The sequence below is a fragment of the Gobio gobio genome, assembly GCF_949357685.1.
Source record: "Gobio gobio genome assembly, chromosome: 19".
Classification (NCBI taxonomy): domain Eukaryota; kingdom Metazoa; phylum Chordata; class Actinopteri; order Cypriniformes; family Gobionidae; genus Gobio; species Gobio gobio.
In genome coordinates, this window is record NC_137112.1 from 29,600,193 (window position 1) to 29,618,574 (window position 18,382).

At 38.4% G+C, this 18,382-nt stretch overlaps 1 protein-coding gene across 1 annotated transcript in view; it reads left to right on the forward strand.

Annotated features, from left to right (window-relative positions):
• The first annotated feature begins 2,403 nt into the window (after window positions 1-2,403).
• The window catches only part of prickle2b (prickle homolog 2b), a 72,095-nt gene continuing 56,116 nt past the window's right edge, over window positions 2,404-18,382 (forward strand). The window contains exon 1 of the mRNA XM_079844002.1: window positions 2,404-2,752. The gene's annotated coding sequence lies outside the window, so the exon portion shown is untranslated. The remainder of the gene's footprint in view (window positions 2,753-18,382) is intronic.

Here is an 18,382-nt window from a genome sequence, read left to right on the forward strand (position 1 = left end):
GGTCATATTGGAATTTAACTGGTTTAGTTGACTGGCAAGCTGGTCTCACAGCCTCTTAAACCCCCTTTAAACAGTTTTAAGCAAGAATAAAAGAGGTAGAAGGCACTTTCTCCATAGAAAAAAAATAATAAAATTAGCCTAAATTAATAAATGGCCTATTTTCAAGCTCCATTATAGACTGTTACAACCAGTGTAATTTTAGTATCATTGATATACTGATTGACTTCCATTTATATTTTCTATTCTAATTTAAATTCAATTAAAATGTTTTTTCATATTTTATTATTAAGTTTTAGTTTATTTGGTTTTATTTTAGTACTTCAATTTAAACCTGTAATTTTTTTAAATATTTTATTTTTATTTCAGTCAACCCTGCTTTGTACTCATCAAACTGAATGTTTTTCAGAAGACACAGCGTTCACGTGTTCCCTCAGGATGAGGTTGTATATGTGTATGATGTTGGAGTCTATTCACACAAAACCTCAGAAAAAGAAATGACTTTAACATGTGATGGAGTCATTTTCATATCATATTCTATTTCCTTCCCCCATTTTTCTCCCGTTCTGTCCTAAATGAGAGTAAGTATATTGATTTAAGAGAGAGAATGATTTTGCTACAAGAGTGTCTAACCATCCTGTACCTCTTCCAAAAAGGTCCTGTCGATGATGGCTTTTCCTTCCTGCTCTCAGATTTCATTACGCATTTCTTAATGCCTTTTTATGCATGGCGCTCTCATTCTCTCTTTGCCCTCTCTTCAGAATATTTTGAGGTTTTCCGCACCCTGTGCTTAGTCAAAGATGTCTATGTGGGTCACAAATTATTTTCCCACTTAAACAAGAATAGAGTGCATTTTGTTAACTGGCGGGTCAAGCTGTTTCATTCATTAAGTGTGGAAACAGTTCTCTCTCTGTTTTTCTCTCAAATCCCCAGAATCCTTCTTTCTTGGGACGCCCCTATTGATTGAGAACTTTCATTAATGATAATGCGAGATGGAACATGTTGCGTTACACTTTTTCCCTTTCGCTTCTTTTCCCTTCAATATTACATTTTTGTCTCAACAAATTCCTTTACAAGTGTCATTACAGACTCCTTAAGTGCATATTTGGTGGAAATCCAGACACATACAATATAAAAACAGATTTTGAAAAACACCCAGTAACAAGCGGAATGCAAATTTGTGCAAATACGTGAGTCAGAAAACAACAGCCGATTATTGCGGTGTTCTATCTCGCATCATATGACCAACCACACTTAAATTGCACATAAAAAGCTTCCATTCATGGAGGCATTCAGCAGGTTGCCTGGTGCCGAGCTAACATATAATTACATTAAAAAGTCGTGCAAGCAGCTGTGGAATTTTTACTGCTCCAAACAGTAAAACCCCAGTACTTAGCATAAACTCCAGCTTCTAACATTTAAAGATAATGTCAGACTAGAATGCCATAGGTTCATATTATGTGCCTATATATTGTGGCAAGAATTGATGGGGTGCAAAAAATGGAGATTATCTTGAATGTTTCTTCCAAGAATGTCAATTTGTCCTTTTGTGAGCCACTGGACTCAATGAGATTTAATGTTACTTAATATAGTATATTAATGTTCTTGTGCTCACCAAGGCTGCATTTGATCAAAAATACAGTAAAACAGGTGACAGAGTTGCATTGTAATTTCTCTAATAAGTGCTGAGTAATATTAAGTAACTACATACTTACTATAGAGTTACAGTTAGGGTTAGAGTTTGGTTTTGGGTTAGCTGCTTGTAATTATGCATAATTTACTGTTATTACTATAGTAAGTACATGTAGTAATGTGTAACTATGTCACTTTATATAATAAAGTGTCACCATACATTTTTTTCATTATTCTTTGATGAACTGATAAATGTCTTTACTGTCACTTTACTGTTCCAGTTTAGTCATTATGACTAAAGTCCCCCTGCAGTCAATAATTGTATCCCTTAAAACTCATATTTGATCACAAAAATTATGTTTAAGTTTTTTCCTTTAAAAAAAATTTTTCTTCATGCCTTTTAAATAGCTTGAATGTAACTCTACACCCTTGCTTCATTTAGTATATGCGGACCATGAATATGCAAATTAGCCCCGCCTCCACTCACTCATCTCACTCTGTCAACTTTTTCACCACAGGGGGTCTTGAAAATATATATTTTTTGCAATTGCCTGTGACATTGCATGTTTCAGGTACAGATTGGAGAGCTCCAGTAGCATGTGCGTAAGATTCAAAAATGCATTATACTTTTGGTCATTTGATCAGATTATTTCCCTTTTTTTTCAACTATAACTGATTTTAATCAGCTGGACTGCTGAGCTGTGATTGGCAGAGAGATTGATGACTCATGATAGTGGGACGGTGGGAGAGAGTTTAGTGGGTGGAGGGTGCTGGGAGGCAATTTTAGTCTGAGGAAGCAGACTTGCCACCTCTCAGCACTGTGTGTATTCATTTTAGCCTCTTTCTCTCTGTCTTTCTTCGTTGCTTATTCCTCCATTCCATCAGCTCTTGTTTTTAATGGCTCTGCCAGAGCTTGTGGAGTGAATGAGTAAAATCGCTCTCTGGCACAACAATTAGCTCCAAACATCTGTCTTTCACTTGCACATCCTATTTCGCCTGCTCTCAGATGTGCTGCACATTTTCCAGTTAAGGAAGGACTGAGGTCTGTCATAGAGAAGTGATTATTCCAGGAAGGTGTATGACTTTTAAACTCTCCTCAGAAACCTAGTGCCAAAAGGAAGTGGTGAGTACATTTTACACTCTTAGGATTGTGGTTTTTTTTTTGTGTGTGTTTGTTTCATGTGCTTTACTGACACCTTGGTTTGTCAGAACTGTCATGCGCTGAATTTAAATTCTGCTCTTTTCAAGTTTTTGTGTTGCTTTTCATCTTGCTTTGGTGAGAATGTCTTTGTTTTATGGCTGTATTGCAAGCAAATGTGCCTTGAATGCAACCCATATGATAAACGGACTGAGTGCAAAAGGAAAGAGCTAAAGAAATCCACAACCTCTTGTCATCTCAGCTGTTGAGATTTAAGCAGACTGACAGCACACAAATCTTAAAGTATCTCACAGCTGTGCGGCATGCCTCTTGCTTTATTTTTAACCTCTGCTGTTGTTTTATTGGTCTACAGTAGTGGTGGGGCAGGTCAGCATATAGTCCAGGGCTACATAGTATAGGAATTGATATATTTATGAACTTTGCCTTCATTTCAAGATCCTCAACCTTCAGGGTCACTGTCCTTGTTGCTTGTAATTCTGCAATCTGAGACAGGAAATAGGCAGTATATTTTGTTATTGTCTAGTGTTGAGAGTTTATCTCTGTTGTGCATCTGGATAGGACTGTAAATCATGACGATGCGTTCCACGAGGACATGCTGTTGTCTTTATGGCGGTTGTGTATGAGGGCATTGCATTGGGGACAGATTTAAAGTCCTCATGAAATCAAAATCGATCTTCTTTACTTTGTTAGCACACATTACGGGTCTTAGGGTGAACTATTAATCCGTGCAAGTTAATACACAGAAAAAAATAGTTTGCCGTGGTAATCTTTAACCAAAATCTGAAAAGTAACTTCCGGTCTGGAATGGCGTTCCCTTTCCGATGACGGCAGTTTGACAGCTTGGGTTTGGATATCCTTAGCCACTCCCCTCCAACCACTTTTTTGTGTGCGTATACATATGCTGTACAGGTAAAGAATGTACTTGCTCAGGCGACCAAAATGTCCGCCCAATATAGAAAAGTTTTGCTCAGCGAGAAAAGAAATTAGAGGGAACACTGGTCATTGGGCCTTAATACATTCCTGTCTTATTTCTCCACCGTCTCCTGCACTTACTTATCTTAGTCTCTTTATTTCTCTCTGACTCTTTCAATCTCTGGCCTTGGCATCCTTTGTGGCACTAGCAGGATAAGTGAACACGTTTGTGGACTGAAGATAAATACGTAGACAGTAGCCAGTGAATGGAGAGTCTAGCTGTACTTAGAGAAGAGTGATTATGAGGTGAATGTGTAGATAGGAAAAGGCATGTTGAGAGGTGACAAGGATAAAGCTCTTAGTCTACCTTTATGCACACTGCAGGCTGTGAATGTGGCCATTGATTTTCTTTGCTTTTTTTTTGGCGTGGGTGCCTCCTAAACATCACACGCTCACAATCTTTCCTCTCTCCTGCTGCTCGCTCTATTTCCTGCTCTCACAGTCACAGCCAATCAAAGCTCAGCATGCAGGGCTCCAGGAGATCTTAGTTCGTCACCCAGACGGCATTCGAGTCATGGACCAGTGATTCATAATGGCCCTCTTTAATACCCCATACATGTATAAACACACACTATATTAAAGCATTGTTAAGCAAAGGGTCATGAGTCTGGTTCACTTAAAGGGACCATATCATGTTTTTTAACCCTTATTTTGTTTTCCACTTGTAAAATTTAAAAAAGTTAATTTTTTCATAACCATTTTCCAACCTCTTTTTGACCCTTAATATCAAAACAACCTTTTACTGCCGTCTCTTTAAATGTATTGTTAGAAATGTGTAGAGCTGCAAACCCTTTGCTTCATTTCATTTTGACAGCCTGATAAAACAATCACTTCAGGTCTGACTGAAACGATCAAGTTGTTAAAAGTAAAGTTCAGTCTTTCTTAATGTTGGGATTGTTCTGGTGGTGCAGAGTGGAAGGTGCTTCACACAGCACAATGTTTGATGCACAATCTTACATTACTGTTTTTTTAGAAATAACATTATCTGTTATACTTCCTTCTTATGGGCGGGCCAAGTTTCTAAACATCAAATAGACAATGTAGATTTCTGAAAGTGGATGGTCATATGCAAATTTTGAGTTTGCGATTAATGACAAAAAGTGTTGGGAGATGAATTAAAAAAAACTCTCACACTGGAGCTAAAAAATTGTATTTTGTTCGGCAATAGTAGCTACACACTGCTTCGTCATCTTCATGCAATACCGCCACCTACTATGTTGGAGGGTCAACCAGATATTTAATATGATATTATCAAATGTTTAGTATTAACATTATATCAGTATTTAATTAAAAAAAATATCACAGTATTAATCAATACCGGTATATTGTGACACACCTAGTTTCAGTAAATGCTTTTTTGGGCTGAGAAGGAAGTTTTTAAAGTGGACCTATTATGGGGTTTTTTTTACATTCTCAACTTTCTTTAGTTTATGTTGCTGTCTGAACATTAAAAAAGGTCTGCAAAATCACAAAGTTATTCTCTACTTCACTTTCTGAACTCCCTGAAATGTACACATCACAAAATCCTCAAAAAAGGGACAAGGCCTGGGGCCTCATGTATAAAACTATTTGTTGATTTCATCCTAAAAGTGTGAACCTGGCAAAAATTCCTTTTATAAAGCCCAGTCAAAGGAAGACGTACATGCATACATGCATCTCCACCCTGTCTCCGAAATAACCATACATGCAGCTTTCAACGCCTAGTTTTATTGGGCATAATGTCATTTGCATTTAGTTTCTATGCCATCCATGTGATACCATGTTTAACGGTAAGACATTAGAAAAATATGAGATCCAGACTGTGTTGTCACATAACATTACATTGCTAAAAATCATTCAGTATCCTTGTTTTTTTTTGTTTTTTGTTTTTTTTAATCTAAATTGTATAAAATACATTTCAGAGAAAACCTATTTTGAATCGTTTCCACTGGCCTAATAGTATTTTTAATTGCTTTAAACAAATCAAATTTATACATTTTTGCCTATAAGGTAAACATATTTTACAATGTTTACATATGTTTAATAGAAAAAGATAGTCCCAGAGGTTGCATAGTACTGTGTCAGTACTCAGGAGTCAGGTGCGCATGATCAATATTCACACAAAAATATTTTTTCAGAACATGAGTTCTGCTATTTAGAAAACAACACTCTAAAAAAAAAGGTTCGATATGGCACCAAAAATGGTTCTTGGCTCGTAATCATAGTGGAACCTTTTTAAGTGTTATATAGCACCAATTTTGGTGCTTCAGTGGTTCTTCAACGGTTCTTCAGAGGTTCTTCACTGGTTCTTTGACTAGGGTGCTATACAGCACTGCTACCATATACAGAACATGTTAAGATATGGTGCTATATAGCACCAAAAGTGGTTCCTCTATAGCCGCGTTTCCACCGCAGGAACTTTACCCCGGAACCAGGAACTTTGGGGGGGAACTCGGTGTGTTTCGACCGCAGGAACCAGGGTCTAAATGAAGTTCCGGGTAAATATTTCCCCCTCCAAACGGCCCTGCTTGCGAGGTGGGACTTTTCAAAAGTTCCCGAACTTTCGGGGGTGGGACTTGGGCGCTGAACATGCTGATTGGTTGAGCTCTCGCAGCTATTTTTTTTTCCACCGCCATATTTACAAGTCTTTTGCGAGGTGAGTTCTGTGGGTTTTGCGTTCAGTAAATATTTTTTTTGCAACAATGGAGTTCAACAATAAATTCGACCGATGGACCGACGACGAGGTTCAGGCTTTATTGAGCATATATGCGGAGGAGGACATCCAGCGGGAACTGGAAACGGCGACCCGTAATGAAAAGGTATAACGTTACCTGAAGATATCGACTCGGTTCCAGTCACACTGGAAAACAGTGCAGAGAGAAATTGAAGAAATTAAGACAAGATTACAAGAAATTAAAGGATCATAACAACCGGAGCGGTTCCGACCGGCGTATCAACAAGTGGTATGACCGCCTGGACGCGTTGCTGGGACACAGACCGTCCTTTTCTAGGGCAGCGGTAACGAAAGACTCGGCTAGTGCGTTGTTGGAAACCATCCAGGAATCCGAGTGGGTTGAAGGTAAATATATCATCTTGGTATCATCTATTAAACTCGTTGCAGTGTTTAAACACGTTGCAGTAACTTTTTTCAACGTGCTTTTCCAGACGTAACGAGTGGCCCTGATGAATCGCAGGCAACGGAGACCAGCGTGTTTTCCCCCGCGGTCACCAGTACGTTATAAAGCTGACAAAAATGTGTATATATTTAAAAACTGATGTGTAATCCTTAATGGTTTTGTTGTTTTTAATTGTAAACTTAAATTGCCCATGATAAAATTTGCACACTGGGCATTGTTCAAGCTGGCCAAACAATTGTTCATTATTTGTAGTGAAAACACTTTAAATAATTAATTGATGGTTTCTATTGTTTCATGGTTGCCTTGTGTATTCATTTCCATGTGTTTCTGTGCAAGTTTTCTACTTAGGGAAAAGGAAAAAGGACTGTGACTTTTTTGATGCACTGAGGGACATGGAGGACCGGCTAACCGGGCCGTCCTGCAGCATGGACAAGAACAGCCTGACCAATATATTCAGCTGTTACTGGATAGCCAGGCCGAGGAGAGATGAGGAGGCAAGAGTTGGCATTCCACCAGTCAGAAGCAGAAGAAAGCAGAGGGACTTTCAGACCGGGTTTCTGTCTGTTCTTGGACAGTTTGTCCAGTCGTTCAAGAAGTAGCCACAATGACCAGCCGCTTGAATGAAGCATTTGCACTACCACACTTGTACTTTATATATTGTACATGTTGGCACAGCTCTTGGAAAGGTTACTGAAAAATACACTCTTTTTTTTATATTGTTGTTTTCACATTTTATATTTTCATTTTATTGTTCTAGTAATTTATTTGTCTTTGCACACTTTTATTTTAATTTTGTAAGAACTAATCTGTCTAAAATAAAGTAAAATGTGTAAAATGTCACTGTGTCTTTAATTTCCACATTCTAACTATATAACCACATTCTAATTGTATTCATATAGTGTAGGAAGCAAATAAAAGGGCTGCTGCTCGCAAGTCTTTCTGAATATGCAGATAAACATATCTAGAAAACCCAAATATTATATTTTTAAATGTATAACTATGTGAATGTAGTATAATAACTTATAACCACAACTTAAGTGAAGTCATAAGTGTGGTCCTGTTTCATTTCAAATTAGAGGAAGAAGTCTCTAAAATTATGCATTTAATGAAGCATATTGTAATACTAGTCATGTGATTTTTTTTTTTGTGAATGTTAAGAGATGTTATTGTGATAAAAAATAAAATACTTGCAGTCTAGTACCTAATCTTTCAACTGCTTAATTCAGTCTATTGTTTTCATTCAATTAACTTTTCACACATCTGTCATGACTGAAACCTCATTATCCTTTTATAGAAAATGTTTTGTTTTGGAATTGAGCTATTACAACACATTCAGATTTTGGATTGCCCATCATCCCATTTTGCATTAAAATGGTCAAACCAGGTGAAAGTGCACGTTTAAATAAACAGTGTTGGTAATGTGTGTACATAATCAGCAAAAGCAGCGCTGCTTGCATCTCCTACACTTGTTATTGTTGCAGACAGTATCGCGCAAAAGTGATTACTGTCCGTCGGTAACTGGGAGGAGCAGTCGCGCGCATTCCCACGTCACCGGACTAATTTGCCTAATCTCCCCGGTACTTTAGACCGCGGTGGAAACGCATGCTGCGTCCCAATTCGCATACTATCCGTACTAAATAGTATTCGAAAAAAGAATTAGTATGTCCCAAATCGTAGTATGTTGAAAAAAGTATTCCAAAGATTCCCGGATGGTTTACTATTTCCGGTCAGAATCCGAAGTGCAGATCGATGCGCACTCTAACGGCTGATATTGCCCACAACCCATTGCGAGATGGACGAGGATTCGATTAGAACTACAAACGCGGATAAAAAAAGTGTTTAAAAAACTACAAACATGAAGGTTACGCGAGTCTGACGGTTAAGTGGAGAGGATTTGATAAAGTGGTTTGAGTGAGCAATTATCAGTATTTAACCTGACGAAAAGATATTTATTCAATATTATCAACATTATATTTCACCTGCAGCAGCATTGAGAACTTTTGTAATGATACGTTTGGCCATTAACTTTGCAAACACATGAGAGGAGTCTAAAGACCCACGAAAGGCAGTCAATGAGCGACTACATTTCTCTCCGATACGGTAGGAAATTAAATTGAAAGTGGGGGATTTGAACTGTGACGATGATTGACAGGGCAGTTTAAACGGTGACGGGACTCACGTAAGAGTGACGAAGTAGTATGTCCCAAAGCTTGCATACTCTTCTGCTACACACTCAAAAGTATGTACTTTTTCTTCACAAAAAGAGTACATACTTTTAGGACGTAGTATAAGTAGGCGAATTGGGACGCAGCCGCAGATTGTAGCAGGTCTGGGGGAGAAAAAGTTCCTGGGAAAAAAGTTCCTGGTACAAATAGTTCCGGGTAATTTCGGTGGAAACGCGGCTTATGATTACGACGAAGACCATTTTTGGTGCCATTTAGAACCTTTTTTTTTTATATATAGTGAATTTAAAGCGGAATTATCATGCGACAAGCAATCCTCGCTAGTTAAAACATTAAAACACAGCACGCCACAGGAAAAGTGTAAAAAAAAAAAGCAGCACGTCCACTACAAATATTTCTATTTAAATTAATATAAAATATGTTGTTACTTCTGGATAATGGTTTCATGAAATTGCAGTGCTTAACCCCATTAATGTGAGTGGCATAATTCATCTAAATGTGTATATCAGCTGTAAAACCGAGTTTAAATCATTCTGTTTGTTCATTAGTTTGCTCACTCCAGTATAAGAGGCGTATGTGCGTTGATGGTGCGCACCTATTTACATCTAGTTTATTTTTTATAATTCCCGATATGTGCGTGGAAAATGGCGTATGCACATTTCTATGCCCATTTTGTGCATATGCAACATTTATACATCAGGTTGATTGTTATTATGCATGGTTGCGATTAGTAGTGTGTTGCAACTCGTGGTTATAGTAAGGGATGTGACATTTCCTAAACACTCTCAGAGGGTTTGACCAATCACAACACACTGGTCTAGCCGTCCAATGAGAGCACATTGCGCTTATCGGAAGGAGGGACTTCATAGAGACAGGAACTAAACAGAGAGTTACTGACTGACTGGGAAGAGAGGTGCTGCAACAATGTAAAATATGTGGAAAAATAATGTTTGTGAACCATTCACACATGAAAACCTATTCCAAGTTTTTTCTTCCAGCTCTCTGCATTCACTGTGATGTTCTGCTTGATTCTTTAGCATGAATCAGTGTCTTTGTTTAATTGCAGCTAAATTCAAACTGAAATGACGTGTTCTCTTCATTGACATGAAGCGTGACGTGCCTCTGTGGGCAAGACAGAGGAGTTTTATAAAGGAACAAATTTGAATCATAGCGCCTTTCATTGTTTAGTTGTCAACGATATCAGATTGCGGCATGTTGCGACACCCCCCTTCCCCGTGCATCCTGTAAGACAGAGGCAGGGAGCCAAACAAACCAGACTGCTACTCAGCACTCCCACCGCCTGCCTCCCAACCCCTCCTGACCAGAGAGCTGCTATTCTGAGGAGCTGTCACTCAAACACAAGTGCTTCTGTCCATCGTCCGAGGGAGTGAGAAAAAGATAGAGGGGAAATGTCAGAGAGAAGGACTGGGGGAGGGAGAGGGAGCGTCGCTAAGATTAAGAGGTAGAATAATGAAAGACGATGACAGTAAGAAAGACCAAGAAAGAGAATGAAAGGGACGGATTTCTTCTTTGATTTTTCAACCGTCCATAATCCCTTTTGGTCAAATCATTTAGTTGCCAGTCACTGGATCACTGATCATCTTTGTTCTACGTTCTAACTTTCCAAATGGCTGTGCTTAAAAATACACACACAGACAAGCACACAACAAATGAACTACTAGTTGACATGCTCAAATCTTTCTTTTTAAATTTCACACAGTGGATGTTAGAACAGACCATGCATGCTATTATATTTCCATTAGAATCAGTCTGAGCACAGACAAGTACACTTTTTTTTTTTTCAAGCAATTAGTCATCAAAGTGGAGCCGCATGTGTCACCAAACAGGGAAAGGGCTTCTGGGAAGGCTTGGTTGCCTGCATTGCGGATTCATGAACCATGAGGAGCTCTTTTGGGGTTTTTACTAGAGGAGCTTGAATCTGAGCCGTTTGACTTAATTAAATGGTGTCATGCTAAGCTGAGTTATAGGATTAACTGGGTTAATGTGCTTTTACTGTAGTCTCTTATTGGCCCTTAGTCCTTGATGTTTAAAAGGGACAACATTTTAGGGGGGTTTTGGGACTGTGAGATGAAGGAATTCTGACAATTATGGTTCCAATTCTGATTTCTTGATGATCCTTTTAGTATTTTTAAGGATGCACCAAACCTCTTTAATGATTTGCATTTTGGGATATTATACACTACTAATCAAAAGGTTTGGGGTTGATTAAGATTTAAAATGTTTATGAAATGAGTCTCTGCATTTATTTGATTAAAACAATACAGTAAAAAGAGTGATGTTGTGAATTATTATTTGTATTATTATTACAATTTAAAATAATTGTTTTTTATTTTATTATTAAAACATAATTTATTCATCTGAAGGCAAAGCTAAATTTTCAGTCTTCAGTGTCACATGATCCTTCAGAAATCATTCTAATTTGCTGATTTGGTACTCAAGAAACATTTCTTATTATTAGTGTTGAAAACAGTTGCGCTGCTTAATATTTTTGTGGAAACCGTAATACTCTTTTTCCAGGATTCTTTGACGAATAGAAAGTTATTTTGTAACATAACAAATATAATAATTATTTGCTGTCACTTTAGATCGTTCTCTCAGATGCGTTTTCATGAAAATCGAATGTAAAGAGTTTTATCTCTAAACACAGATTAGCTTATAATGCTAGTATATGGGGCATAGAATAAGTAAAATTAAATTGCTATTTAATACCACTAACAAGGCTCAAAATAGCCTCACACTATTAACTAGCGATTTAATTTTACTTATGCTGTGCCCCATATACTAGCGTTATAAGCTAATCTGTTTTTAGAGATAAAACTCTTTACATTCGATTTTCATGAAAACGCATCCCAGAGAACGATCTACTCGGTAACCATGTGTTAATTACCCCTAGGTTCATTTTTCACCGGAGTTGTCCTTTAAGAAGACTTAAAGGGATAGTTCACCCAAAAATTAAAATTATCCCATAATTTACTCACACTTACGTAAGCCATCCTAGGTGTATATGACATTCTTCTTTCAGATAAATACAATCGGAGTTATATATATATAAAATGTCCTGGCTAATCCAAGCATTATAATAGAAGTGAATGGCAGCCCAAAATTTGAAGTTCAAAGAAGAAAGTGTAACGCCTCTCGTAGTTCAAAAAGCTTATGCTACATTGGACATCATTGTCGCACCAGTTACACTTTTTTCGTAAGTTGAATACGGAAGGCGGTCCGCCGGAGGCTACACTCTTAAAAAAAAAGTTCTATATGGCACCAAAAATGGTTCTTGGCTTATAGGGGAACCTTTTTAAGTGCTATATAGCACCAATTTTGGTTCTTCAGCAGTTCTTCAGAGGTTCTTTGACTAAGGTGCTATATAGCACCGGTAGCTAAGGTGCTATATAGCACCGCTACCATATACAGAACATGTTAAGATATGGTGCTATATAGCACCAAAAGTGGTTCCTCTATGATTACGACGAATAACTATTTTTGGTGCCATATAGAACCTTTTTTTTTTTTTAGAGTGTATATATTTGACATATTTTGTTAAATATGGATTTTTCTTACAAAAACCCATTGATTCGCTTGAGAAGGACTTCATTAACTCCCTGGTATGGATTACTTTTATAATGGAATTATAAGCTTGGAAGAGCCAGGACATTTAGAATTTTCACTTAAAGGGGTGGTAAAACACATTGTTTTGAAGGCTTGATTGTGTTTGTGTGGTGCACTGTAACGTGTTCATGCTTCGTTTTTAAAAAAAAATCATTATTTTTCATATATTTGACATTTATTCTACACTGCTCTGTCCCTCCTTGTAAAACGGTCTGATGCTTTCCGGGTTGTATGAAGCCAGTCCCTCAAAAATACGCAATGGGCTCAGATTGGTTAGCTGGCCCAGTGTGTTGTGATTCGCTAACCGCAGTGTACGTTTGTCGGAAACGTCACGCCCCTTATCTTACCGGTAGACTGTGCTTTGGTCAGTATTAGAAACGATGGCGTCAATAAAACCATACCAATCTGAGCCCGAATCAGACCCAGAACATTTTAGTGAAGATGATCGAGCAGAACCTGTTCAGTCCTAATGAGTAAAGACTGCGGATCTATAGTGATCGCTACTGAATGGCACTGTTACTTTTGTATTTTTAGAACGATTATAGCCAAATATCTGTCGCAAGAACTATTAACCCAAAACACTAAACACTGGCTTTACTATAGAAGCCAAATCACACACAGAACCATGTTTAGCATGCCTGTAGATAAATAATACATAAAAGCTCTAATCAAAGAATCATTTACACTAATGCCAAGTTCGCTGTTGAGATTTTAACGTTAGTGTTTGTAACGATAGGTGTTCGTCGGATAACGTTAAGTATGAATGAGCATTTAACAGACTGGTTTGCAGAACAGTGCTGTCATCTGTTTACTTCCTTGCTACAACGTACAACCTATTACAGGAAAACACATCGATGAAAAATAAATCAGACTTGCAGGTTGTGGCCCGTAAACAGCTTCTGTTTGTAAATCCAGCTTTCAGGTCAAGCCGTTGTGCATATCCTGTATTGAACTCGCGAACATTGTGGAAGTTTTCCTCCGTGAAATGTGCTGCGGGAGGGAGCCCCGCGCGCGTCGTGCATTCACACACTGGCCGCGTTTGTCTCACGCAGCTGACGTTGTGCAAATCCGGTGTTGAACTCGTGAACATTGTGAAAGTTGAGCAAGTTTCCCTCCGTGAGATGTGCTGCGGGAGGGAGCCCCGCACGTGCCTGTTCCCTTCTGTCTCATACACACGTGCATATAACATGTTGTATGTTAAACGCTCTGCAACGCACCCCTGTCCCTATGAAGGCTGAACAAAGCAAGTACCCCAGACCTGCAATCCGGATGAATATAACAGCGTTTCCTCGGCATCGCGGCAACAACACTCCAGCCTAACTATACCACAACAGCGCCGCGATACAAAATGGCGCCCCCGCCCCCTCCCTATTTAATATTCTCGGAGGAGGGGTTTATGTAAATATTGAGCCTGGTGATGTCACCAACCCTGGAGGAATGTGTGTAGTCGCCTACTGGCCGTTTGCTGTAGTTCTTAGAAATGGATTTCTTTAAAAGCAAATATCTCCCTTTGCTTTAAACTTTGAACGTTGTAACTTTGCAGATGTTGTTTATGCTAAAGCAGCAACATTACACGCTAGCTAGAGTTAGAATAGTGAAATCGTGGTTTACCACCCCTTTAAAGGGATAGTTCACCCAAAAATGAAAATTTGACATTTATCTGCTTACCCCCAGGCCATCCAAGGTGTAGGTGTCTTTGTTTCTTCAGTAGAACACAAATGGAGATTTTTAACTTCAACCGTTGCTGTGTGTCACTCATAGAATGCATGTCAACGGGGTCTAATTCTATTAGGGTAAAAAAACATGCACAGACCACTTAAAATTGTCTTAAAGTTTGGTGGAGGGGGGATTATGGTGTGGGGTTGTTTTTTAGGGGTTGGGCTTGGCCCCTTAGTTTCAGTGAAAGGAACTCTTAAATGCTTTAGCATTACCAAGAAATTTTGGACAATTTCATGCTCCCAACTTTGTGGGAACAGTTTGGGGATGGCCCCTTCCTGTTCCAACATTACTGCGCAACAGTGCACAAAGCAAGGTCCATAAAGACATGGATGAGCAAGTTTGGTGTGGAGGAACTTGACTGGCCTGCACAGTGTCCTGACCTCAACCCGATAGAACACCTTTTTTTAATTAGAGTGGCGACTGCGAGCCAGGCCTTCTCGTCCAACATCAGTGCCTGACCTCACAAATGCGCTTCTAGAAGAATGATCAAAAATGACCGAAACGATCGGTTTGTGCGATAAACCGAACAGTATTTATATAATTTTTTACCTCAAATACAACACCATGTCCAACAGCCCCGAAAGCGCAGCACTTCCGGGAAAGAAGGTCAATGTACACGATCTAGTGTAGAGACCTCACACACAGGAAGTGATGTCTCTACATTAGATCGTGTACATTGACCTTCTTTCCCGGTATAATTCGAAGTTGTCTGTGCATGTTTTTTTTACCCTAATAGAATTAGACCCCATTGACATGCATTCAATGAGTGACACACAGCAACGGTTGAAGTTAAAAATCTCCATTTGTGTTATACTGAAGAAACAAGGACACCTTGGATGGCCTGGGGGTAAGCAGAAAAAGGTCAAATTTTCATTTTTGGGTGAACTATCCCTTTAAAGGTTTCAAGGCTTGAATCTGTATAATTGGCTGCTCATATTGCAATGTGTATTTAAAGATATATATCTTAATTTTGTTGCAATACATGCTACTTTAATTAAAAATAAAAATATCTTTAAGTCGCTGTTCGAGTTGTCCTTAAGCCGCGTATCCACCGAAATTACCCAGAACAATTTATCTCAGGAACTTTTTTTCCAGGAACTTTTTCCCCCAGACCTGTTGCTGTCTGCGTTTCCATCGCGGTCTAAAGATTAGTCTGGTGACGTAGGACTGCGCACAACTTTCCAGTTCCCGCTGGATTTCGTCCTCCACATATAAGCTTAATAAAGCCTGAACCTCGTTGTTGATCCATCTTCGTAGTTATTAAACTCTATTTTTGATTTAAGAACTCTTACTGCTCGCACCACAACAGACTTTTAAAAATGGTGGTTGAAATAAAATAATACTTTGAGTCAAACGCCCAAGCGCCCCAGTTCCTGAACTTTGAAAAAGTACTACCTCGTGAGCAGGGACTGTCTGAGGGGGACATTTTTACCCGGAACTTCATTTAGACCCTGGTCCCTGTGGTCGAAACACACCAAGTACCACCCCAAAGTCCCTAGTTCCTGGGGAAAGTGCCTGCAGTGGAAACACGGCTAAAATGAGTTGTGAAGAACCACACTGATTGATTCAGTAATTGAGTGACTCATTAGAACGATTCAAACCACCTCATTTGATTTATTACAAAGAACTGAATCATAAGAGTCATTTGTTTGTGAATCAGACTATATTGAATGCATCAATGGAAGAGGGCAGATGTTCACAAACCGCTAACCCACATGAAGATCATTTGGTTCCAGTATTTTTTTTTTTTAAATAGTTCTCAACCATGTTGCTGACACACACCCACAAATACATCCATGTCTTGGCAGACCATTTTGTAGAGTTTTTGCCTGTGGAAACTTTCCAGACAGAGCATGTATGGGTAAACCAAGGGTATTTTGCAACCATTGCGGTTGTAATCACTTAGCATGGAGCCGTCTGTGATTATTGATGACACACACTAATTGGGATCATAGATCATCTCCCAGACACTGACATGACCACTAAAGTCAAACGCTAGGCAGCCAAAGGTCATGTGTTAATGCCAAGTGTCATATGTCATGTGTCAAGTTAAAGTGAGCCAACCCCAAAGGCATGTCTAATATCTGCCGTGTACGTGCATATACAGGGCTAATTTGTCATATATGCACATAAACTATCATGCTGTCCTGGAACAGACGTGCTTGCATTCACAATAACTGAATTCTTTTGGAGGATCAGCTCTCTCTCGGATCTGCAATCTTCTCTTTCTTGTGGATACTTGTGAACATGATTCTCTTGGTTGGAAAATGGTGTGTCTGCAGCATTTGGGATGGTAAAGTTCATAGCCGCTGGCAAATGTCTCTGGCATGTGATACTACTGAGACTGGTGTGAGAGGCTGAGTGGAAAAGACAGGCCTAGATGACAAACTTAGGCTTTAATGGAAAAACTTGTGGTCTGAATATTGTGCATTTAATAGTTGCAATGATTTAAAAAAAAAAAAGAAAATAAAAAAAAACCTTAAAGGTCGCTGACTAACATGAAGCCAAGAGGATCTTTGTGTTATTGATGACAATGAATTGAATGTGGTGAGTCATGCGGCCTTACTGTGTGTGAGAATTTGAAAAGATTCATTTATCTCTGAATACTTGATTATAAAGGCTGTGACTCAGTCAGCATAAAGGCATGATGACTCATCAAAAAATATCTAGTCTATAAGTAAATATCTGTAGTGATGAAATAACCCCAATATGAATATTAATGTCTTTTAAAACACCAGACAGAGGTGTATTTAATGGTGCACTTTTCTTTAACAAAGAATTATTTCTCAAGGCAATTCTCATTTTTTCCCCAATAATTATTTATTCCAAACCTAAAATAATAATAAAAAAATGTCTCAATATTTTATAGACTTAAATTCCAATGCTGTTTAAACTGTGGCCATGTGCTTTCTTTTCCAAATATTTTTTGTGCTGATGTCTCACATTCACACCCACAGATAACCCCACTTATCTTTTTTTATAGCATGTTAAAATGGTCACTTTTTTAGGGTGAGCAAAAACGTGCCATTTTTTTGGCACGTTTGTTTTAGTCCTTAAAAAGCTATTTCTTTAAAAAGAAAATATCTCTCTTTGCTTTGAACTTTGAGCATTGTAACTTTGCAGATATTGTTTATGCTCAAACGGCAACATTGCACACTAACTAAAGTTTAAAAAGTGAAATCATAATCAACCAACCCTTTAACAAAAATACTGTAAAATATTTTTTTACCATAATTGTTTTCTATTTTGATATATTTTAGATATGTTTTATTCCTGTAATGGCAAAGTTGAATTTTCAGCAGCATTACTCCAGTCTTCAGTCACATGATCCTTCAGAAATCATTCTAATATTCTAATATGCTGGTGTGCTGCTCAAGAAGCATAATTATTATCAATGTAAAAAAAAAAAACACACAAAAAACGTTTTAATGATAGTGTATGTGCTTACAGTATTCTGTATTTCTTCAAATTAATGAATCACATTGTATCAAGTTAATTTTTTGTGTAGCCATGAGAGACCTGTTCTAAAGGTATTAGCCATGAGATGCCTGTATAAAATGCTGACCTTCTGATGTTTTGGGAACAGGTGGTGGAGAGGCTATAGATGAGCTCCTTTATAGAACTAGCAGTACCTATCCAGCATCAGCCTGAAAATTGGAAATGTGTATGGGGACCCACAAGAAACGAGAGACAGAAAAAAAAGATGACACATGAATGCAGTTAGAAAAGATTAAGATGGAGAACCGGAGTCAGCAGGTTTAAGGAAGAAAAAGAGGAATATAAACGAATGAGGAAATAAAAAAGGTGCAGCTACAATCCCTATGATGATGAATGAGTCTATAATGAAGTATCCCTCTCCCCCTCTCCCTTTTTTCCTTCATCTCACCCTCTTTCTCTTGACTGTCTCTCTCACTGGCTGTTCAAAACCGCAGCCTTGGCAGCTGACACCGACCTCCATCACATCACGCCATATGCGA